The sequence below is a fragment of the Pteropus vampyrus genome, unplaced genomic scaffold, assembly GCF_000151845.1.
Source record: "Pteropus vampyrus isolate Shadow unplaced genomic scaffold, Pvam_2.0 Scaffold11, whole genome shotgun sequence".
In the NCBI taxonomy this organism is placed as follows: Eukaryota; Metazoa; Chordata; class Mammalia; order Chiroptera; family Pteropodidae; genus Pteropus; species Pteropus vampyrus.
In genome coordinates, this window is record NW_011888792.1 from 11,372,942 (window position 1) to 11,399,036 (window position 26,095).

The 26,095-nt window shown below is 33.0% G+C and overlaps 1 long non-coding RNA gene and 2 pseudogenes across 1 annotated transcript in view; 2 read left to right on the forward strand and 1 right to left on the reverse strand.

Moving 5' to 3' along the window:
- LOC111731614 overlaps positions 1 to 25,375 on the reverse strand; it is a 78,190-nt gene extending 52,815 nt beyond the window's left edge. Inside the window, exons 1-2 of the long non-coding RNA XR_002777225.1 lie at positions 25,321 to 25,375; positions 24,136 to 24,242 (exon numbers count right to left, since the gene is read on the reverse strand). This is a non-coding gene — a long non-coding RNA (uncharacterized LOC111731614). The remainder of the gene's footprint in view (positions 1 to 24,135; positions 24,243 to 25,320) is intronic.
- LOC111731991 lies at positions 69 to 187 on the forward strand (annotated as a pseudogene).
- Positions 9,908 to 10,026, forward strand: LOC111732160 (annotated as a pseudogene).
- Positions 25,376 to 26,095: the final 720 nt, after the last annotated feature.

Sequence of the window (26,095 nt, forward strand, 5' to 3'; positions counted from 1 at the left end):
TTGAAATCTGTATAATTTTATTAACCAATGTCACCCCAATAAATTAAATTTTTAAAAAGTTTAACTTTGTCTATGTCCATGCTACCTTGAACAAGCCCAATCCCGTCTGATCTTGAAAGCTAAGCAGGGTCGAACCTGGTTAATACTTGGATGGGAGACCACCTAGGAAGACCAGGTGCTGTAGGCGTAAAAATTAAAAAAAATAAGGGATTGTAAACTGAGAAGGTCCTTGCAATCTGTGAGGTCAACTAAGGGTTGCCTCACCTAAAAAAAAAAAAAATTAAATTAAATTAAAATTAAAATTAAAAAAAGTTTAACTTTAAAAACATCAACCATAAAACGTGACTACTTATGGAAATAGGAAATTATTTTACTTCATTTTACGAAAACACTCATGTTTAATACAAGTTTAAAAACTAGACAAGTCACTTCCACTTTTCCACTTTTATTCGCTTACATTTTAAAAAGATTAAATTTGCTATCACCTGTAGCATTCTGAGTATGTGTGAGTCACCAACCAATTAACCTAAGATCTCTCATTGAAAACATTTTTTCCCAAATGTACCATATTATTCTTTTCTGAGTAGTTACCAAAAACTTTAATGAAAATTTTCTTAACTGGGATTCTAAAAGCAGCTGAAATCTAGTGAATTTCCAGAAAAAGTAAATGGATATTAATCTATAATCAAAAAAGTACCTCCACACAATTAAAAATATAATCAGACTCGATAGTCAAAATGCAGTGCTATTTATAACCATGTGGAGCCCCTAGTTTGATTTTCAGTCTTAGGATCTTGTTCCTCGAACTGGCATATACTGGAAATGCTGCAGTAACAGCGTGTACTCAGCTTTCCAAAATGGGAGACAAGCCAATGCAGTAACTTTCCTGCCCAATTAAAGAGCATTGTCTATAGCAGGCCTATACAACATTAGGCCTGCATATTGCATACATCCATGAAGCAACTGTTCATGACCCACCCACAGTGGGGAGCAAGTAGAAAAACAGGCAATATGGCACCCATGTCAGCAACAAGAGGTAAGGCTATTCCACTTCACATCTCAGTTGACATGTTACATATCCAATGACAATATCCCATATCCAAACTCAGGATGAAAATCAATGTGGTCCATCAACCCTTCCAACAGAGGCATTCACTGTACCAATTCTGGACTAGTATAAAAACTTCCTGAACAGTGGAAACAATATTGAACTGAAAACAGGAAAAGCTTGTAGCATTCACCTGACAGCTTATATTCTTGCAGCAGTCAGTAAACATTTATTGATGATTCTCATGGTTTATATTTTCTGTAAGAACTTGTTTTCCTCTCTTTTTCTTGTTCCTGTAATTTAATTACCAATAGGTGACCATAAAACTTATTGTCCAAACTGGAAACTTTTAATAATGAACATGGAAGGGAGAGATGTCACAGAAGATGGCAGAGTAGGAAGTTCTAGATTTAGTCCCTCTACCAAAACAACTATTGAGCTAGTAAGAAGTATTAGAATCAACTATTTCAAAAAAAGAGATCCAGTTGAATACTTGTAGCATACAGGGCAATTGACAAAGAAAGAAACAGACTAGTAAATTTTGGTGAATTTCAACATTACACATAGTAGCCACAATCCTCAAGCTCCACTAAAATTAACCATGGGGACAACGGTCTGATCCTGATGAAGCTTTCTGGAATCATGGCGGATGATAGGAAACTTCTCCAAAACAACAGGGTTCTGTATTTTGATCTACCTGGAAGTTCACTGAGGGGCCAGCATAGAAGCTGACCATTGGTTCAATCCTAAGGGGTTGAAGAAGAATCACTGGCATTATAGAAATAACTTAGTCAACATATCCTTTTTAAAAAATTTTTTTTTCTCTTATTGGATCTAGGCCTTTAAGGAAATCTGTATGAGGGCATTGTCTGACCACAGAAATAAAAGATGTAGACCTCAGCCACCACACATGACAAAGAATATAGTCTTTGCAAAAACAATTTAGAAAAGTCACTAAACAAATGAATAACTGCAGTCTTCATTAAGTAACAACAGCAATCTGGTGTTCAGGGGAGAATCTGATTTCTAGATTTACATTATAATCTTCAAAATGTCCAGATCTTGACAAGAAAATTGCAAAGCATACAAAAAAAAAAAAAAGGAAAATATGACTCATTACAGGGAAAAAAAATTGACTGAAACCATTATGAGGAAGCCCGAATGTTGAACTTAGTAGACAAAGACTTTAAATTTATAATCTTAAATATGCTCAAAGAGCTGAAGAAAACTATGGACAAAGAACTAAAAGAAATCAGAAAAACTATGTATGAACAAGTAAGGATTATCAACAAATAGACAAATTATTTAAAAAGATTAAAGTAGAAATTATGGAGCTCAAAAGTACAATAAATAAAATTAAAAATCCACAAAAGGTATTCAACAGCAGATATGACCAGAGAAAAGAATCATCAAATATGAAAGTAGGGCAACTGTAAGTGCCCAGTCTGACGAACAGAAAGAAAACAAGAAAAATGAACAGGGACTAAGAGACCTATGGGAAACCATCAATCATACCAACATACATATTATTGGAGTCTCGGGATGAAAAGAGTGAAAAAGAGGCAGAAAAAAGAAATATTGTTCAAAAACTTACCCAATTTGATAAAATACATGAATATACACATCCAAGAATCTCGACAAACTCCAAGCAGGACTAACTTAAAGAAATCCACACCACAGCATATTATTATCAAACTGCTGAAAGACAAAGACAGAGAGATTCTTGTATGCAGCATAAGATAGCAATTCATCACATACAAGTCATCCTCAAAAAAATTAACAGCATATTTTTCATCAGGAACTATGGAAGCCAAATGGCAGTAGGACATATTTAAAATATTGAAAGGAAAAAAAAGTCAACCAAGAATTCTATATTCAGCAAAACGGTCCTTCAAAAACAGAGAAATTACAACATGCTCAGATAAACAAAAGCTAAGGGAATTCATTATAAGTAGATCTGCTAGGCTGTACAAACAAATAAAGATCACTGGTAAAGGTAACTACATCAGTGAATATAAAAACTAGTATTATTCTATTTTTAATATGTTACTCTTCTTTTTATTTCCTATATCATTTAAAAGATGAATGCAGATTTTCTTTAAAATGTAAACTTCAGGGAGGTAATTCTTATCAAAAGAAAAAAAAGACTGGAAAACGAGGTGAATGTAAAATCTTAAAAGTCTTCACAAATATTAGTGAAAAGTGTACCATCTGAGCAAGAGTTTGGAGAAACATGGTGGAGAAAGAGACATCCCCAGATCTCTCCCCTTGAAACAACAATAAGCAGAACATCTAAAACTCAAAAAAAAAGCACTCAAACTGCACACCAGCACATCTGAATGTGGGATCTGCACATAAGAGCTACCACAGGTCAGAACCCCGGGAGTTGGGTGGTAGACTGGGAGAAACAAAGAAGCTGCTTTTCCCAGCCAGAGCTCCCTGTAGGAGGAGGGGGAAGGAAGAAGGAGCTGCGAGTTCCCTGAACAGCCCTGCCTGGGAGAGCTGTGAGCTCCACACGGCCAGAGACAGGGCCCAGTCATCAGGGCAGAAAGTAGAGAAGCAGGATGGCAGAATAACAAGAGTTGATTTCTACCAGCCTCAGTTGTGAAACCAGGGCTAAGCCACAGCCCACAATACCCAACCCAGAAGGCCCCTATCCCCATATCCTCCGAAACCAAATACTGTGGAGCCGCAAAAGAACTGAGCAAACACCACCAAAACTGTTGCTAACACTGAAAGGAACTGAGACAGAGGGTAGCGAGCATGATTAAACTCCTATAAGAGAAAAAAAAGACATTATTAAGACTTTATATAAAACAGAGATCCAAGAGGCTTAGACGCCACCTACTGGAAACCAAAAGAAAAGTGCCTTCTTTGCAGCAGGCTAAAGAGAGACCTTCATATAATAAATCTTCTTTCTGGAAAAAAACAAAACAAAACAAAACAGAATACACTTCCATTAATGCCCCAGAGGAGAAATAGTCCATTAAACACTATGAACAACCAAGGTGACAAGGCATCTCAGAAAGAAAGACAAAAATCTCCAGAAAATAAGCTTACAGACGTAGAAATATGCAACTTAAATGACAGACAATTCAGCATGGTACTTATGAAAAAACTCAATGAGAGCCAAACGAGTCATATCAACAATTTCAGGATGTGAAAAAACAACTAGATGAGCAGAATGAGTTCTTTAGCAAGGAGACTGAAACCCTCAAAAAGAACAGAATAGAACTTCTGGAGATGAAGAACACACTGCAAGAGCTGAAAAATGAAACAGCAAGCTTGGGAAATAGAGTCGACCAAATGGAGGAAAGGATCAGTGATATCAAAGACAGAAATCTAGAAATAAATCAGAAGGAAGAAGAGAGAAGCTAAAGAATGAAAAATAATGAAAGAGAAATACAAGAACTAGCTGATACCATCAGGAGAGGAAACATAAGAATAATCGGCATTATCGAAGGCGAGGAAAAGGAGCAGGGACTAGAAAGCATTTTCAGACAAACAGTGGACGAGAATTTCCCAAATCTAAGGAATGAGCTGGAGCTTGGAATTCAAGAAGTCAACAGAACACCCAATTATCTCAACTCAAAAAGGCTTTCACCACGACACATTGTATTAAAGTTATCGAAAATCGATGACAAAGACAGAATTCTCAGGACAGCCAGGGAAAAGAAGGTGGTAATCTATAAAAGAAACCCCATTAGATTATCATCAGACTTCTCAGCACAAACCTTACAAGCCAGAAAGGAATGGAATCAAATATGTAAACTATTAACGAAAGGAAATACCGGCCTAGAATAATGTATCCAGCTAAGCTCTCCTTTTAGATATGAAGGAGAAATAAAGACCTTTCCAGACATTTAAAAATTGAGGGAATTCTCCACTATGAGACCTCTATTACAGGAAATACTGAAAGGGGTCAGCTCACATATAATGACAAAAAAAAAAAAAAAAACACATAATTAGGAGTAAGGTGACTAGCAAGCGAATAGAAGCAGAGGTGTGCAACCCTTACTAGGAACAGGGCATTCTAAGCTTAAACAATAAGAAGAGATTTGCTATAGCAAGATCATAATGAATGTTCAGCATACATAGGGATAAAGTGAGACAACAATGACTGAAAAGCAGAGGATTCAAAGATCGAAATTCGCAAAGGGGAATGGAGATAAGGCATGTGCAGAAGAAAATGGACGACTGTATATATATTACTATCCTTTACATATTCATAATGGTAACCATACACCAAAGATTAACAACTGAAGTATATAACATAAAACAAGAAGAACCAGAGGCAAAACCCACAAAAGCCAACCAAAATAAAGAAAACAGAAACACAAGGACAAGGAAGCAATGGAAACACCAAGCTACCAGAAAGCAAAAGATAAAATGGCTATAAGAAGACCTCATATTTCAATAATCACCCTAAATGTAAATGGACTGAACTCACCAATAAAAAGTTATGCAGTTGCAGATTGGATCAAAAAACAAAACCTAACCATATGCTGCCCCAGGAGACACATCTCAGCTCCAAAGACAAATATAGACTCAAAGTGAAAGGGCAGAAAATGGTATTTCAAGCAAATGGCATTCAGAGAAAAGCAGAAGTAACAATACTAATAGAGGACAAAACAGACTTCAAAATAAAAAGGTAAAGAAAGATACTAAGGGACACTCATAACGATAAAGGGAATCATGCACCAAGAAGACATAACACTTATTAATATCTATACTCCCAATCTGGGAGCCCCAAAATATGTAAGCAATTACTAACAGAACTAAAGTGAGAAACAGACCAAAACACTATCGTAGTAGGGGACCTAAATACCCCACTGTCGGATATGGACAGATCATCCAAACAGAAAATCAATAAGGAAATAACATCCTTAAATGACACATTAGACCAACTGGACATAATTGACATATACACAGATGGGGTAAAAGGGGTCAAATATGTGGTGACTGAAGGAAATCTGACTTTGGGAGGTGAATACTCATCATAAATATATATATGCCTTACTGTTAAAGTGTACAGCTGAAACTTACTAGATTTCATTAACCAATGTCACCATTAAAAAAATGTATAACACGATAATTATAAATTGATGTTAATGAGCATACAAAGCATAAACATGCAATTTGATGTAATTTGTGACAATAACAACATAAAGAGGAGGATGGAGCCAGACAGGAGTAGAGTTAACATATGCTATTGAGTATAAGTTAGTATCAATTCAAACTAGATTTTCATAAATTTAGGAAGTTAATTGTAATTCTCATGGTAAACACTAAGAAAATAACTATAAATATACATAAAAAGAAATGAAGAGGGACTCAATATGGTATACCGGAAAAAAATCAAACACAAAAGAAGGTAGTATTGGTGGAATTGAGGAAAGAAAAAGACATTGGTGGAATTGAGGAAAGAAAAAGGCAGAATTAATGTTTTAAAAACATTATACAACTGTATGCTGCTTATAACAAACTCATTTTAGACCCAAAGACACAGACAGGTTGAAAGTAAAAGGATGGACAAAGATATACCATGCAAATAGTAACCAAAAGAGAGCCAGGCTGGTTACACTAATATCAGACAAAATGGATTTTACATCAAAAACTGTTGCAAAAGACAAAGAAAGATATCTTATAGTGACAAGAGAATCAATTCACCAAGAAGATATAACAATTATAAACATGTACACACCAAACAACAGAGCCTCAAAATGTAAGAAGCAAACAGTAGCAGAATTAAAGGGAGAAATAGTCTACAATAATAGTTGGAAACTTCAACAACCCACTTTCAATAATGGATAAAACACGTAGAGAAAAAATCGAAGGCTATAGAAGACTTGAACACTATAAACCAACTAGAATTAACAGACATATACAGAACATGTCACCCAACCACAGCAGAATATATATTCTTCTCAAATACATGTGGAACATTCTCCAGGATATACCATATGTTGGGCCAAAAAAAACAATTCTCAGATTTAAAAATATCTAAATCATACAAAGTATCTTCTCTGACCACAATGAAATGGAGCTAGAAATCAATAACAAAAGGAAATCTGGAAAACTCTCAAATATAAAAAAATTAAATAGCACATTCTTTTTTTTTTTTTTTTTTTAGCTTCAACTATACAGTACATTGGTTAGACATTTATATAGTTTATAAAACAATCCCCCTAATTGCTTTCTCTCCTCTGGCTCTCCATCTAGCCATTACATTAATGCTAACTGCATTCCCTATGCTATGTTCCCCATTCCCATGATCTATCTATCAACTGCTAATTTGTACTTCGTTAACCCTTCACCCCTTTCTCCCAATCCCCTACCCGCTTCCCCTCTGGCTGTCACTAGATTGTCCTCTATATTTGTGAGTCTGTTTTTGATTACTTTGTTCTTTTCGTTACTTAGATTCTAAATATAACTGAAATCATATGGTTATTTATCTTTCTCTTTCTGACTTATTTCACTCAGCACAATAACCTCTATGTCCATCCTTGTCGTTGCAAATGGTAGGATCTCATTTTTTTAATGGTCAAGTAATATTCCATTGTATATATGAACCATAACTTCTTTATCTAATCTCTTGTTGATGGGCATTTAGGCTGCTTCCATATCTTGGCTTGTAAATTGTAAATAGCACATTCTTAGATAACCAATAGATCAATAAAGGAATCACTAGGGAAATTAGGAAATACTTTGAGATAAATGCAAATAAAAATGCAACATACCAAAACTTACAGGATGCAACAGAAGCTCTGAGGAAATTTATAGCTGTAAACACGTATATTAAAGAAAGATCTCAAATCAACAATCCAACTTCACATCTTAGGGAACTAGAAAAAGAAAAGCAAACTAAACCCAAAGCCAACAGAAGAAAGGAAATAATGTAGATTATAGCAAAAAATAAACAAAATAGAGAAGAGAAAAGCAATAGAGAAAAATCAATGAAACCAAAAGTTGGTTCTTTGGGAAAAAATTAACAAAAATGATAAGCCTTTAACTAGACTGCCTAAAGAAAAAAAGATAAAAATAAGTAAGATAAGAGATGAAAGTGAGACCATTACTACTAACCTTACAGAAATGAAAAGGATTATAAGAAAATATTATGAACAATTTTATACCAACAAATTGGACAGCCTAGATAAAATGTACAAATTCCTAGGAACACACAAAAAATTAGCAAAACCGAATCAAGGAAAAGAAAAATCTTTACAGAATTGTAACTAGAGACTGAATCAGTTAATAAAAAAATCTCCCAACAAAGAAAAATCAGGACCATACAGCTTCAATGATAAATTCTATCAAACTTTTAAAGAATTTACACAGCTCCTTCTCAAACTCTTCCAAAAAAGCAGAGAGAGAACACTCTACAACAAATTTTATGAGGTTAGCATTAATCTGATATCAAAGCCGGACGGATATCACAAGAAAACTACAGATTAATATCTTATAAATAGATACACAAAATTCCTCAACAAAATATTAGCAAACCAAATCCAACAGCATGTTAAAAAAATATATATCATAACCAAGCGAAATTTAACTCAGGAATGCAATGGTGGTTCAACATATGAAAATCAATCAGTGTAATAATACCACATTAACAGAATGAAGGAAAGAACTACATGATCATCTCAATACATGCAGAAGGAGCATTTGACAGATTTCTATACCTGCTTATTATAAAAACACTCAAAAACTAGGGTAGAAAGATACCTCCTTAACATGATAAAGGGCATTAATGAAAAATGCATGGTTAACATCATATTCAACAGTGAAAGAATAAAAGCTTTCCCTAACATCAGGAACAAGACAAGGATGTCCACTTTGATCTCTGCTAATCAACATGGTAGGAAGTTCTAGCCAGAGCAATTAGTCAAGAAAAAGATAAAATGAATCCAAATTGATGATGCTTTTTAGAAGTAGAAAGAAATAAAGCTGTATTCGCCAATGACATAATTCTAGTTTTAGAGCTAACAAGTGAATTCAGTAAAGTTGCAGGGTACAAGGTCAATACACAAAGTCCAGTTGTGTTTACAGCAGCAATAAATAATCTAAAGAGGAAACGAAAATAATTCCAGAGTTCGATTAGTAGTGAAGCAAAGAGTAGACCCCAGAGATCCCTGAGCTGTCCCACCACTGCTCCGGCTTAGTACTAGGGTGCAGGAGAACAAGGTAGACCAGTGAGATAGAATATGTATTGGGGCTATAGACCACAATTCCACAGCGGCCCTCTTCATCAAAATAGAAAGGACAGCAATGAAGAAGATAAAAAACAATCAAGGAGATGAGACCCAGGGTCAGCAGCCACCCCAACATCGGTACTGCCATAATTTCAATTACCAGACACAGACATCCAGAGAATCCTAAACAACAAGAGGGCAGAGACAAAAGCAGCTGATCCATCAGTTACATTTGTCTGATCCAGAGGCTAAGCAGGGCAAGGCTGAGTAAACACCAGCTTACCATCTCTACCATCAACCAGTTTAGTCATCTGAAAAGAAGAAATGAATATGAAATTTCAGCAATAAGAAATAAACAAAAGATTGGAGCTAAAGATCTTGTTTGCTTTTTGCCTGTTGACCAGATAACTAAAACTATCTGCATCACCTATGTAGGGTTTTTATTATTTTTTTATTATTTTATCTGCATCACCTATGTAGGGTTTTTATTATTTTTACCTAAAGATCTCTCTTTTTGGTAATGACAAACATGTTTGTTTGTTTGTTTTAAAAAAAAAAAAAAACAGTCCTTCTTGATTTTTCTTAATACATCTTTAAAGGATTCTAAATTGTTTCATATCTGGTCAAGTTCAGACTTTTAAGAACTTCATTTTTTTTTTTTTTTGTCTACAGCCATGCTACCCTGAACAAGGCCGATCCCATCTGATCTCAGAAGCTAAGCAGGGTTGGGCCTGGTTAGTACTTGGATGGGAGACCACCTAGGAAGACCAGATGCTGTAGGCGTAAAAAATTTAAAAACTAAGGGATCGTAAACTGATTAATTTGTAATAAAAGTTTACAACTTTATTTTTTCAAAAAAGTCAACAAGCTGCAAACACCTGTTAATAAAGGTGATAAATAATTGTCAAAAAAAGAGGAAATAATTCCATTTACAATAGCATTCAAAAGAATAAAATACTGAGAAATAAATTTAACCAAGGAGGTGAAAGAATGATCCATTGAAAACTACAAAACATGGCTGAAAGAGATTTAAAAAGACCTAAGTAAATAGAGATACATCCCAAGTTCACGAATTGGAAGACTTAATATCACTAAAATGAAAATACTCTGCAAAGTGAACTATACAGTTCCTCAAATTTATATGGAATTGCAAAGGACCTCAAATAGCCAAAATAATATTGAAAAAGTAAAAAGACTCATACTCCCTAATTTCAAGTTACTACAAAGCTACAGTAACCAAAACAGTGTGATACTGGCATAAGGAAAGATATAGAGATCAACAGAATAGAATTGAGACTGCAGAAATAAACCCAATCATCTATGGCCAACTGATTTTGGACAAGACTGTTCAAGAGAGAAAGATAGTCTCTTCAACAATGGTACAGGAACAAAGGAATAATCACATACTAATAATGAAGATGAACCTAAACTTTATTTCTTATACAAAATTAACTCAAAATAAATCAATAAACTAAATATAAAAATATCATAAGGAAATACAGAGGTAATCTTCATAATCTCAGATTTGGCAATTAAGTCTTAGATTTGACACCAAAAGTATGAGCAATAAAAGTAAAATTAGACAAAGTAGCCTTCATAAAAATTAAAAAATTTTTTGTGCATTATCAAGAATGTGAAGAAACACAAAAGACCCCAAATCACCAAAGCCATCCTGAGAAAAAAACAAGGCTGGAGGCATCACTCTTCCCAATTTCAAATTATACTACAAAGTGACAATCAAAACAGCATTGTATTGGCAGAAAAACAGACACACAGACCAGTGGGACAGAATCAAGAGTCCAGAAGTAAACCCATGTTTATATGGGCAAATAATTTTCGACAAAAGAGCCAAAAACAAACAATGGAGAAAGGAAAGCCTTTTCAATAAATGGTGCTGGGAAAACTGGAAAGCCACTGCAAAAGAATGAAACTAGACTGTTGTTTATCACTACACACCAAAATTAACTCAAAATGGATTAAGGACCTGAATATAAGACCAGAAACAATAAATTGCATAGAAGAAAACATAGAACTAAACTCATGGACCTAGGATTTAAAGAGGATTTTATGAATTTTACCTCAAAGGCAAGGGAAGTAAAAACTAAAATAAATGAATGGGACTATATCAAACTAAAAAGCTTCTGCACAGCAAAAGAAGGTAAACAAGGTAAAAGAGACAACCATCCTAATGGGAAAATATATTTGCAAGCAATGCCTCCGATAAAGGCCTAATATCCAAAATATACAAAGAACTCATACAACTCAATAACGACAACAAAAAATCCAAATGGGCAGAGGACCTGAACAGACATTTCTCCCAAGAAGATATACAAATGGCCAACAAACATATGAAAGGATGCTCAACAGCATTATCTATTAAGGAAATGCAAATCAAAACCACAAATGAGATATCATCTCACACCTGTTAGAACAGCTATTATCAACAGGACAATAACACTTGTTGGAGAGGATGCGGGCAAAAAGGAACCCTTATACGCTTCTGATGGGACTTGCAAATTGGTTCAGCCACTATGGAAAACAGTATGGAGGTTCCTCAAAAAACTAAGAATTGATCTACCATATGATCCAGTAATTCCTCTACTGAGTATTTACTCCAAAGACTTGAAGACATACATCTGAAAAGATATTTGTACACTGATGTTCATAGCAGCATTATTCACAGTGGCCAGGACATGGAAGCAACCAACGCGTCCTACAATAGATAACTGGATAAAGAAGTTGTGGTACATATATACAATGGAATATGACTCAGCCATAAGAAGAGATGAAATACTGCTATTGCGACAACATGGATGGACCTCGAGATAATCATGCTAAATAAGCCAGAGAGAAAAAGTTGAAAATCACATGATATCACTTATATGTGGGATATAAACCCAAAAGCAACAAACAAATAGAGACTTATGGACATGGACAATAGACTAGTGGCTACCAGAGGGTATGCAGGGAGAGGGAAGGCAGATGGGATAAAAGGGGTCAAATATGTGGTGACAGAAAGAAATCTAACTATGGGCGGTGAACACACAATGTATATGCCTTATTGTTGAATTGTACTCTTGAAACTGGATTTCGTTAACCAATGTCACCATAAAAAAAAGAAAAAAAAAAAAAGAAAGAAAAGAATATGAAGAAACAACCTACAGAATGAAAGAAAATTTTTGCAAGTCATATATCTGATAAAGGATTAATATTGAAACTATATAAAGAAACATTACAACTCAAGAAACAGACAAACAACCTGAATAACAATGAGCAAAGGACCTGAATAGACATTTCTCTAGAATATATGCAAATAACCAAACAAGCACTTGAAAAGATTTCAACATCACTGGTCATTAAGAAAATGTAAAAGGAAAAAATACTTTACACCCACTAGGAAAGCTTTAATCAAAAAAATTTAAAATAACAAGTTTTGGCGAGGATGTAAAGAAATAGGAACCCTTCTACTTTACTAGTGGGCATATAAAATGGTACAGCTGCTGTGGAAAACAAGCAATTTGGCTGTTCCTCAAAAAGTTAAACATAGAATTACAATATGACTCAGAAATTCTGCTCCTAGGTATATACCTAAGAAAAATGAAAACATATATCCACATAAAAACTTGTACATGAATGCTTATAGGAGCATTATTCATAATAGCCAAAAGATAGAAACAGCTCAAATGCTTATCAGTGGTAAATGCATAAACAAATTGGGGTATGTATGTGTTATATGTATGTATGTGTGTATATACAAAATGCAAAAAGAGTGAGAACCTCTCCCAAAATTCTAAGATGCAAGTCTTGAAAGTGCAGAGTTTCTATAATGAAATGTAAATGTTTACAGACTTTTCGCCAAGAGACAGGAGAACCTAGGCCTGCTCAAGACCATGTAATGGAGGTAAGTTAAGAATCCTAATACCTCCTTTTTATTCTATTTGGAAAAATAATTTATTCGCAAAGTTTTTAATCTTTAATATATTTATACATGTACTATATGAAATTTTATAATACAGTATATTTATATATACAAATATGGCTATTATTGGACATCTAATTTTTAAGAGAAAATAAATTTTAAAATGGTATTTACTTAACTAGTTATGAATTATTTTGGAAATGTTCTCCTCAAACAAATTTTCTGAATTTATTTTACAACTTTAAAACCAGAAAAGAATGTATTTTGGGATACTATAAACTAAATATAGTATATACTTCTAAAAATTGTTGTAGAGTATAAATGGTATTATTGATAAACATCATGCCTATCATCTGAACAGAAAAAATAAACTCAGTATCCCCATGCTGAAAGATTAGAAGAAAAAAAATGAAAGAATTATTTTTCCAAGACTAAGTATGTATTTTTCAAATATCATTATTAGGTACCCCTGAAAGGTAATAAAATCAAAGTGAAACAAACAAAAAGAAACTGAATTCCTTTCCTCAATCATAGACAGTAATATGAAATAAACACCAAAACTCACATTTCATCTTTGTCTTTATGTAAATAATTAGCAAAGCATTCTGTTTATGTTTTGCTATGATCAAGCGGGTTTGTCCGTGAGGAAAAGAAACTACTATGTTGTTAATATTAGCTAAGCCATGCAATAAATTGCGGAGTCCAGGGTAAATATATTTTGCAAGAAGTCTATTTAAGATATCAGAACTGGGGACATGGCATGGCTTGGCCCTTGTAGGAGGAACCCCCTTCGTCAGAATTGCTTTTATTAATGTAGTTCTGCTACTATTCCCTTCTCTCACCATGTCTCCCTATCTTGAGTTCTAAAATAGGCACCCTCTTTTAATATATGCATTATAGAAACCGTTTGCTCTGTGAAACAAATAAATATGTTTTCTACATTTATTTGTTCATGAGTTGAAAACAAAAACAAGATGTTTTTAATGTCTTCCTGGCTTTGCCATATAAAGTAGTTGCTCCCAGGCATTATTAATTTATATATCATGACTTTTGTGATGTTTTTCTCTTATTGTTCTTGTTAATTGAATATTCATCTTTAGTATCTCAAAGCACAAAAATTTTTCTCCTGTTTCTGATCTTTTTATAGGATTCGAGATTCCTGGGTACATAATAAAAATAAACAGTCATATCCTTGCCAGCAAAAAAAACAAAGACATACTACATGCAGGTACACAGGTCACTTTCTATGTGATTGCTTTAGTTAGCTTCCTCTTTACTGTAAAAACAAATATCTCCATTAAATGGTACAAATTTTCAATAATGCAGCTAACATACTAAGAAATCCAATGACCCTGAAATATTCTGCCCAAATGAGTAAACCTCTAAAATGTAGCCCTTTCTTAAATTTTTGTAATATATTAGTAGAGTACTGTTTTGAAAGATATCATTCTTCCACATGCTTCAGTGACTAGTAGTAACTTTATCTAGTCATTCCCATAGACTGTGAGAGATACCAAATAACTCAAAAGCCCAGCTTTCTGGTTCAGTTTCTATTAATGTAGTGTGTGGGATGTGCATGAAGAATGATGAAGCAGGAAATGACTTGGATAGCAATGGAGATATTATTCTGTGTTTGTTTAAGTTGCTGTGTGAAAGGCAAACCTTCCCACTCCCTCATCACCAGAGCTGTGATTGAAATTCTGGCTGCCTGAAACCAAATATAAGGTTGAGTTCTCTTTACCCAGATGTCAATCTTTCAACTAGTTGGTTTACAGGTTCTGAGAAAAGACATCCTCCTCTTTTAAACATGTGAATGAAATTTCTCCTTTGGCAAATTCAATTAGATGAAAAATTGAACTTACTCTCTTAATTCCACATCACTGTGAAACAGTGACAACTACAGGACCTTGGATTATTATCTTGTTGAACACTGTTTTTACTTATCAATTGATGTGCTTTATTGTCTCCACCTATAAACTCATATTTAATTGTATATACTTTACTCAAGCACATGTAATGTAATACATACTTATAAATCTAAGTTGTAACTTTGACAGAGATGACATCATGAATGTGTGAGGAAAATGATGGCAAATATCATAGCCTGAAATATCAGAAAAGGTCAGCATTAAGATTCTCATTAGCTTTATCGCATTCATGTTTTCACTAAACATGTCAGTAAATGTCTACATTGCATGATCTCATATAATTTGAACCAAGATCAATTAGAAAATTTTCACTTTTAGTTAGCTGATCAATGCACAGGTTTAAATAGCATGTATGCTATTTTTGCACTGAATTTTCTAAGTACTTTTTAAAACAATAACTGAAGTATTATACTTCAAAGTTTCTTCAAAAATAAGTCTTATAACAAAAAAGAAAAACATAATGATAATTTCTTTAGGGGTATTTGAAAAATTAACTTTCCTTGGAGCCACTTAAAGTAGTCTAAAGAAAGATTTAATATTCTTTCTTGCATTGTTTTTCTCTCTGGTTAAAGCATTATACATAATATAAGTTAAAAGTCAACAAAAGCAATTAGAAACAAAACTACTATTATTTTTATCACTTAAGAAACTCAAAAATGGTTGAAACGATTTTTCTCATACTTTTTCAAAATTCTTATTGCTGCTCAAAGTTCCAAGTAAGTGTGTCATCCCCAAGGGAGAATTTTTCTGAAAACTACAGATCTCTTCAAGGAATCTGAAGATTTAACTAAGACTTGTACATTACCTAGCTATTTACTGCATATTAATATTACCTCCATATTTTAATTTGCAAAAATGCACAGCCAAAGATCTTGAAATACATGAAATTCAAAAGTTTCTTTATGTGGCATACCAATAGTAGAAACAGTTTTAATGAAACACCTCACTGTAAAAAGAAGAGTGTAAAAGAAAATAACAGGGAAGATACAAGTTAGAGGGCAGCACAAGTGAAAAAAATATATAAAATCAAACAGTAATGAATATTATTGGATAAAGACTTAAAAAATACACTGAACCACTAGTGTCCACAAATTGTACTTAGGCAATTTTTTTTTCTTTCACTAAAAAGACTTTATACCCACTGTAATGTTGTTGTCTAAAAGCCTTATCATTTTCTTTATTTTGAAATAAGCACTAAGATTAGCTGACCTGGGCTCCTTACGTAAGTTTTTCTTGATTAAGAAAAAAATAAAAAAAGAGGACAATAACCAAGACAGAGAGGAGAAAAGGGAAGAGAAGCACCTTAATATAAAAATTACAGTAGATCAATAATCTTTTCAAGTGAAAAGGTAGGAAATGTTGCAATTTTAGTGATAAAATATATCTTGTAAAATTGTTTCATACGTGTAAATGTATATGTGTGTTCTTTCAGGCAGTTAATTACAGAAAAGGGATGACAAACATGGGTGACAGAAATAAATGTCATTGATCTACTACTTCTGGCAACGTAACAAAGTGAACTGTTCCTGCTCCAAACACAAAGAAATGCTGGAAAATACAAAAAAAAAAAAAAATGATACATATTTTAGAAATACCCAGGCCCTGGAAACAAAGAGAGAACTCTTTCAAGAGTATAAGTTGACAGCATGACAATTTAGGAAACTCTACAGAGAAGAAAGAGGGCCTTACAGCTAGTAGCTGAGGTGTTAATGTCCATATGTAAGGACAGAATATATGGTTTGAGATCACACAAGTAGAAAAGTTAGAATGAAATAACTAAAATACCTGAATAACAAGTTCAGATTATCAAAAGGTTGCTTGTTCAATAAAAAGGAGTATTAAAAACAAAAACAAAATCTCTGCTCACAGCCCAGGGGAACAGCAAAGAAGTTGGTTTTCTTCCAAAAGCTCTACGTAGCAAAAAAATTCCCATGAAAGAGCTAAACTTAAACATAGGTTTGGGGTACAGATTTACATTACATGCGTGGTATGATAATGTCATGCCAGATGAAAAACAGATCCTAATAAGGAATTTTTATATACTATTATGGTATAATCTCAAGGAAATAGTAAATGAAAAAGTCTGGATGAGGAACACTGTGAATAGTATGCACGTATTTAATCTAAGAAAGAAAATACAAATATATAAATATACATATTTAGTTCCATTTAAAAAAAGGAGATAAAAAAATCAAATGCTAATTAAATTACTGACCTGTGGGAAGGAGAGTAGAGGGTAGAAGAGAGAAGAGTAGAAGTTAGACTTCTCCAAATTTATCTTGTTATCCAGATTTGACTTTGAAATTATATAAATATCTAACATAATTACAAAACAAAATTGAATCAAGAATTTAAAAGTGATTCCAAAAATTTGAAAGTAAAATAAACTAATTTATGCATCAAGTTGATGGCTTACAAACCCAGATAGGAATTATTTCAAGTGACTTGAAAACAGAGTAATTTAATTGTAAACACTGAGTGGGATATACAACAAGGACCAAAAGAACTGCAAAGAAATTTTAAACTATTTCAGTAGCCATATTATTAGTAATGACATTGGTGTTGTTATACTGATTAATATACAGAGAGCAAATAACTGTATTAATGATACTAGGAACCAACATTTTCAACATAAGAAAAAAACACACAAAACCAAAAATACTTAAGTAAAAACCCTATAATCCCAAATTTAAATTGAAAATATCAAGATAAACTCATGAAGTATTTTTTATTTTTAAAAAGTTCATATTTCCTAGCTATTCATATTACCACTGAAAAGGCTTAGAAACAATGACAAATCCACAGCATTGCGCACCCCATCATCCAGATTGTGGTCTCTAAATATCATTTTTGCAATGAAAGCAACTAGGATTACTTGGAAGAACAGCTGATTCCAGATCTGGGGCAGGAAACATACAAGATGAGCCTGAAATATCTTGCTGTACCAGAAAACAAGGAAATTATCAAAGGCTAATGGGGTTGTGTCAAAAGAGCTCAGTATCTGACTTGAGATGTCAAAAGATGGCACAATCTTAGGAAGACGAATTCAGTTTCAAGTTCAATGTTAATATTAAATTGTTTAAAATCCATATGTTCATAACAATAATAAAAAATGAAAACTCATAATTGTCTTTGGAATATGCTAGGGAACCAACTTATTACTCTGAATGCTGAAAGTAAAAGGAATTCCGAAAGAAAGAATCATGCATTTTTCTCTATCTTTTCTTTATTAACTGTATCTCAGAGTAAATGAATAGTTGATGGAGGCAAGTTCTTATTTATAGAAATATTCCAACTAATAAATGAAAAAGGCAGTTAGATTTTACAGTTCTGAATGGCATGATGAATCTGGGCAATGATCATCAAAGGATGCTAAAATCATTTGGTAGATAGCAGACGGGGAACTTTATAATGCATAAATCAGATAGACAATATCTGAAACTACTGATAATGCATAAATCAGGTAGACAATATCTGAAACTACTGATCAATCTTAACATCACACACACAAAAAATAGCAACCAGATGTCATATGTCTCCTGATAAGATGCAATAGAAAGTATACAACACCATCTATGAAATATTCTTGCCCCACCCCCCGCCCCCCAAAAAATATAAAACCTGTGTAAGCCTCTAGATCTAACTATTGGTTTACAGGAAACAGAGGAGATGGTAGCATATTTTAACAACACCCAGGATGCAATCAGCAAAGTCTTGAATGTAGGCGTGCAGAAGAGTTAACATAGCAGGCCTGAAACTGCTGTCCTTAGAAAAGCCTGTTTGCAAGGCTGTACCTTGGCTGGTGTCTGGGAACTTGGATTTCAGTAGGGTTCCCACCATTCCAGGAACTAAGAAGAGTGCTCAAAGTGCCTAAACTGTTTGTACAATGTGATTTATGCTGAACACTTGCTTTCTGTCTGAAAGTCTGTAAGCTGGGAATATGCCAGGCAAAGGGTGCCTATATAACTAGCCTCCAATAAAAACCCTGGCCACTGGGTCTCTAATTAGCTTCCCTTTAAAACCCTTCACGACTTATGTTGTCACAACTTGTTCCTGAGGGAATTAAAACACATCCTGTGTGAATCCACTAGAAGACTCTTAGAGACTTGTGCTGGGTTTCCTCCAAACTTCACACAATTTGCCTTGTTCCCTTACTGATATTGCTTTGTATCATTTTGCTCAAATAAATCATAGCCATGAGTACAACTATATGATGAATCCTATGAGTCCTCATAGTAAATCACTAAACCTGGGGTGGTCTTCAAAAACCCCAAAATAATGGGAAACTTCACAAATTAATATGCTGATTTCTTCGACAAATAAATTGCACAAGAAAAAAAGGTAGAAAACCTGTAAAAAATTTAATGTTTAATTTTAATTTCTGTTTCAGTTTCTATGACTAAAGAAGGCAAACACTGATTGAAAAAAATTGTTAATTTAAATAAACTTGCAAATAATTGTTGTATAAGTCTGTGTGGCATTTATATTCTTGAAGTTATTCAAATTAAATCAAGAGTCAAATATCTATCCACAGATAGCACCAGGGCAAGGTTGTTTATACACAAGTATTACCAAATCTTAAATAAGATATTTCAGAGAATAAAAGAATTGAGAAAGCTATTCAGATCATTTTATAATAGTATAATCTTAATGCTCAAAATGACAAAAACTGTATAAAAAAGACTATAGCCCAGTCTCATTTACTAACAAAGACAAGAGAAATTCTACACAAATATTAGCAAATTTAATCATACATTGTGTATATCTGCATTATCTACATCTGTGTATACATACATACCTGTATCTATAGAACTACAACATGATCATGTAAGGTTTATCCAGGAGCTCAAGGATAGACTGAAGTTTAAACTTACTAATACAATTTGCCACATATTACAGGAGAAAAATCATAATGATTTTTTAAAAAGATATAGGAAAAAATTTAACATCCATACATTATCATTTATTAAAATCCTCGTAGAAAGCTAAGAATACAAAAAATTTCCTTAGCCTAATATTTAATGGTAAAACTTTAAAAGCATTTACTTTAAAGTCAGAAACAACATAAGAATGTTTATTATTGATTACCGTTTCTATTCAACCTTGTACAGGAAATCTTAACCAATTTAGAAAATATTAAAAGTATAAAGATTTAAAAATAGCCATTATTTGCAGATAATATTACATAGAAGATCTAAGAGAATATACAATTTGTCAAAAGTAATAAGAGTTCAATTCAATAAAAATCCCATGAGGGTTGCTAACAGAATCTATGACTACGACCCTATAACTCACATGTAAGAGAATAGGCTGAAAATAGAACTTTGAAGAAGGTGAACAAAGTGAGACGACTTACCTTAATAGCCATTATCATATCATAAAACATTGATAATTTAGATGGCACAATACTGGCACAGAGATAAACAAATCAACTGCACAGAACAGAAAACCCAGACAGACCCTTCTATACATGGCAATTTGTTAGATGAAAAAATTGGTCACACAAATTGCTGAGGAAAGGAGAAATTATTCAAAACTTGATGCTGAGAGAATTAGTTATACTTATGAGAAAAAAATTAGATAATTGTCTCAGAAAATAAATCCAGGTGGATTTAGAAAATCTAAATCTAGAAGCAAAATTATAATACTTTTAGAAGAAAAAGCAGGAAGTGAACCATATGGCATCAAAATAAAAAAAGCTTGCCTAAACAAGACCTAAAAAAGTACAAGCACTAAAGAGAAAGGCTGAGATATTATACACAATAAATTTGAAAACTTCTACACATCAACACTCCATGAGCAAAGTAAAAATACAAGCCACAAAATCTATACTACATAACCAAAAATAAATTATTATAAAGAACTCCTCAATCAAAAAAATTTTTAAAGGACTGTAAATAGACAATTCACAGTAAAGGAAATCCAGGTGGCTAATAAACATGAAAAGTTGCTCATCCTCACTAAATATTAAGGAAATAAAAATTTTAAAAAAATAACATTTGACACTATTGTCTAATAATAATAAGTATCAGCAAGTATATGAGGAAAAGAAAACCTTATATACTGTTGGTTGAAGCTTAAATTGGTATAGCTACTTTAGAAAATTATTCGGTCACATCATGTAATGTTGAAAATGTACAACCAAGATACAGTATCCATTTATAATTAAAACACCTAATAAAATGGGTATAGAAGGAAAATACCTCAACATAATAAGGCCATATATATGACAAACCATCAGCTAATATCGTATTTAATGGTGAAAAATTGAAACATTTTCCTCCAAGATCAGAAATAAGACAGGGATGCCCGCTCTCACCACTCTTACTTAATGGAGTATTGGAAGTCCAAGCTAGAGCAATCAGGCAAGAGCAAAAAATAAAAGACACCCAAACTGGGAATGAAGGGTCAAACAACCACTTTTTGTAGATGATATACTTCCTTATTTGGAAAACCCTAAAGACTCCACCAAAAAAACAATTAGAAACAATCAACAAATAGAGTAAAGTGGCAGGATACAAAATCAATGTACAAAAATCCATTGCATTCCTATATCCTAATAGTGAAATTTCAGAAAAAGAACTGAAAAACACAATACCTAGGAATAAACTTAACAAAACATGTGAAGGACCTATACACTACAAGACATTATAAAAAGAAATTGAAGAAGACACAAAGAAATAAAAATATATTCCATGCTCATAAACTGAAAGAATCAACATAGTTAAAATGGCCATATTGTCCAAAGCAATATACAGATCTAATGCAATTCCCATCAAAACCTTAATGATATTTTTTAAAGAAACAGAACAAAAAAATAACAGATTTGTATGGAATCACAAAAGACCCCAATTAGCCAAAGCAATCCTGAGAAAAAAGAACACAGCCAGAGGTAACACACTATTGGTAGAAAAACAGACACACAGATCAATGGAACAGAAGTGAGAGCACAGAAATAAACCCACATAGAGATGTACAAATAATTTTCAACAAAGGAACCAAAAATACATGATGGAGGAAAAAAAGCCTCTTCAATAAATGGTGCTTGGAAAATTGGAAAATCACATGCAAAAAAAATGAAACTAGACTTCTATCTGTCACCAGACACCAAAATGAATTCAAAATGGATCAAAGACCTAAATGTAAGACCTGAAACAATAAATTGCATAGAAGAAAACAGGTACTAAACTCATGGACCTTGGTTTTAGACAGGATTTTATGAATTTGACTGCAAAGGCAAGAGAAATAAAAGCAAAATTATAAATTGGTGCAGCCACTATAGAAAACAGTCTGGAGGTTCCTCAAAAAATTAAAAATATAACTATAAGTCCTAGAAATTCTACTCACGAGTATTTATTTATATGAAGAAAATAAAACACTAATTTGAAAATAAATAAATAAATAAATAATAGAATGAATCGGACTGTATCAAACTAAAAAACTTATGCATAGCAAAAGAAATCATCAACAAGATGAAGATGCAACCAACTGAATGAGAGACGATATTAGCAAACAATGTCTCCAATAAGGAGCTAATATCCAAAATATATAAAGAACTCATATAACTCAACAACAAAAACACAAATAATCCATTTAAAAAATGAGCAGAGGACCTGAACGAACACTTCTCCCAAGAAGACATACCAATGGCCAATAGTCATATGAAAAGATGCTCAACTTCACTAGCTACTAAGGAAATGCAAATCAAAACCACAATGAGATATCACCTCACATCCGTAAGAATGCCTATTACCAACAAGACAAGTGACAAGTGTTGGAGAGGTTGTAGGGAAAAAGGAACCTTCATATACTGCTGGTGGGAATGTAAGTTGCTTCAGCCACTAAACAATATGGAGGTTCCTCAAAAAATTAAGAATAGAATTGCCATACGACTCAGCAATCTCTCTTCTGGGTATCTACCTCCAAAATTTGAAAACATTTATTTGTAAAGATATGTGTACCCTGATGTTCACTGCAACATATTCACAGTGGCTAAGCCATGGAGACAACCGAAATGCCCTTCGACAGATAATTGGATAAAGATGTTGTACACATATACAATGAAATATTACTCAGCCATAAGAAAAGATGAAATACTGCCATTTGTGACAACATGGATGGATCTTGAGATAATCATGCTAAGCAAAATAAGTCAGACAGAAAGAGTTACGAACATATGATTTTACTCATATGTGGGATATAAAACTGAAAACAACAAATGAACAAGACAAACAAACAAAAACTCATAGACACAGACAATAGTCTAGTGGTTTCCAGAGAAAGAAAGTGGGGATGGAGGGAGGAAGTAGATAAGGATTGAGGCAGGGTCAAACATATGTTGAGGGAAGGAAATTTGACTTTGGGTGGTGAATATACCATGCAATATATAAATGATGTATTATTGAATTATATACTTGAAACTTACATAATTTTATTAACCAATGTCACCACAATAAATTGAATTTAAAAAGAAAATAATTACAACCAACAAATATACATCCTAAAGAAACTTTCATACATATGAGTAAAAAAAAAACAAACAAGCATAAAAGTGCTTGTTACAGCATTATTTTAACATTTAAAAACTCGAAACTAAATGTCCATAATTTAGTGTGTCATTGTAGATAAATCTTAAAATATAATACTGAGTGAAAAAGACAAGCTCCAGAATATCGATAGTATGATAGCATTTGTATGAAATTCAAAAACATGCAAACGATGGTATCAGAACTTTCTGCAATGATGAAAATGTTATGTGCACTCTCTAATACAGTAGCCTAAGCCACATGTGGATACTGAACACTTGTAATACAGCTAGTGCTCTTCAGGAAGTAAACATATCTTATTTTATTTTAATTAAGTTAAATTTTAATAGCCAGATGTGGCTAGTGGTCCATACTGGCAGAGCAAGTATATATATTATATAATATATATATATATATATATATATATACACCCATAAACACACCCCACACACACACACACACACACACACACACACACACACACACACACACACACACACACACACACACATATATATACCTGGAGGAAGAAAACACACCAACTTCAGGATAGTGGTTACCTCTGGAGAAGTGTATTGGGCAGAATGGGATGTGAAGGGATTTAACAGTCTCTGTGACCTTTTATTTCTTTGAAACAAGAAAAAAAAAAAGCAAATATGTCAATATACTAATATTTGTTAAAATTGATTAGTCTCTTTTTTCCACTATGTTTGGAATATCGTCCAATTTAATTTTTTCTAATATCTCCAACTATAAATATTTCATTTTAGTTTTTGAAACATTTACTAACTTAAATCCTTAAATAACTTTTTGAAAGTAAACAGTATTTAAATCTTTATTATACTAGTAGAGCTCAACCCAGGGGATCAACTCTCATATGTATAGTCTCGATGAATACATATAATATTAAAAAAACAGATGAGAACAAAACCTGTGACATTATATACTTGTACAATTCCTAACACATTATTTTTATAATTAATTTTCAAAGGTCCAGCAAAGCTATTTCAAAAATGTGTCATTTTACTTAGACTCTAAATATAACAAATGAACCATGTGTTTATCTTACAGGTAAATTAGAACAATTAAAAATATGTTACGTAAAATATTAAAAATAGCACCAGACCAGAGGTCAAGGCAGTTTACATTAACTTTCTAGTACCAGTTTATATTAACTTTCTGTGTTCTATTCACCTAAGTTTCCTCAATTTGACAGAATGAACTAAGAGTCTCTGAATGCACTGTCAATTTTTTTAAGATGAGAACTTTTAATCGAGTTTCATTTCCTCTTTCAAATACATACTTAGTAACTTATTTAGAATAATCATTCCTCTGTATCAAAGTGTCAAAAATCTGCACATCTGAAATCAAAATTTGCTTATTGCTGTCCAACTCCTACTTCTCATCCATAAAACAGAAAAAGAAAGGAGAAAGTAAATATATAATCAGCTAGTCAGTGATGCATGGGTCTCAAAGAACCTAATTTTTCAAAGGTGGAAGCTTTTCTACTAGGTGGTTGATTTTCTTGTGGCTATTCTAAAATTCTCAACAGAAAATGTGATTCTCTATATAAGTTGCATCTTTGCTCACGTTTTTAATTCATAAAAAATTTAAATTTATACATAGTTTCAATGTATATTTATGCTTCATTTTATAAAAATATCGAAGATCTTTCTAAGAAAGAAAGGCAAATACAGCTACTCACATTTATAACATTAGCCAGATATCTCAATTCATTCAGTATTCTGCCCATGTCACCATGCATCCAAAGAATGCAGAAGAATTGAGTCTCTCTATGCTATTCATCAACACAACTTTTAGTTAAATCATTACGTGTGTGATGGAAATGTCCAAAGGAGAGAAGTTTAACTGTTTGTGATCTGTTCTAACTGACCTGCATTACTGTAATTATAGTGAGGCTTTGGAGTTATTTTGGATGGTGGTACAAATGGCAGAAAATTATGGTAATTATCTCTTCCTTTTTAATTTATTTGGGGGCAAAATTATTGAGACATTTCTGACTTCTATCATCTTTCATAAAATATGTATAGAATTTAACAAATGTCTCCTGTGATTAACTTCTCCCCTTGATGCAGAAAGAAGGCAGCACTCTTACTGAACATAAGTACTTTTTTTTTTGCTATAGGCAAAAATTCAAGTTTGGAGAGTGCAAGGATTGAGAAATAGGGAACAGAATGCCCTCATCTCAAGGGGGGAAAATGCATTTTATGGTTCATTAAGCCTAATTACAACAGTTGACCCTCATAGAGACTACCATAAACCCGGAGTTGATAGATAAGACTACAGTGTATTTTAGCATATAATTACAGTGCAGTTTGAAACACTCAACTTTTCTTTCATGTTCTATTATATATTCAAAGCCAGGATAACACTTCTGGATGTTAAACACAGGGTTACTTACAGGAACACTTTTTAAAGTCCAAGAATTGAGAAAAAAGAGAAAAAAGTATTTTCAGCTT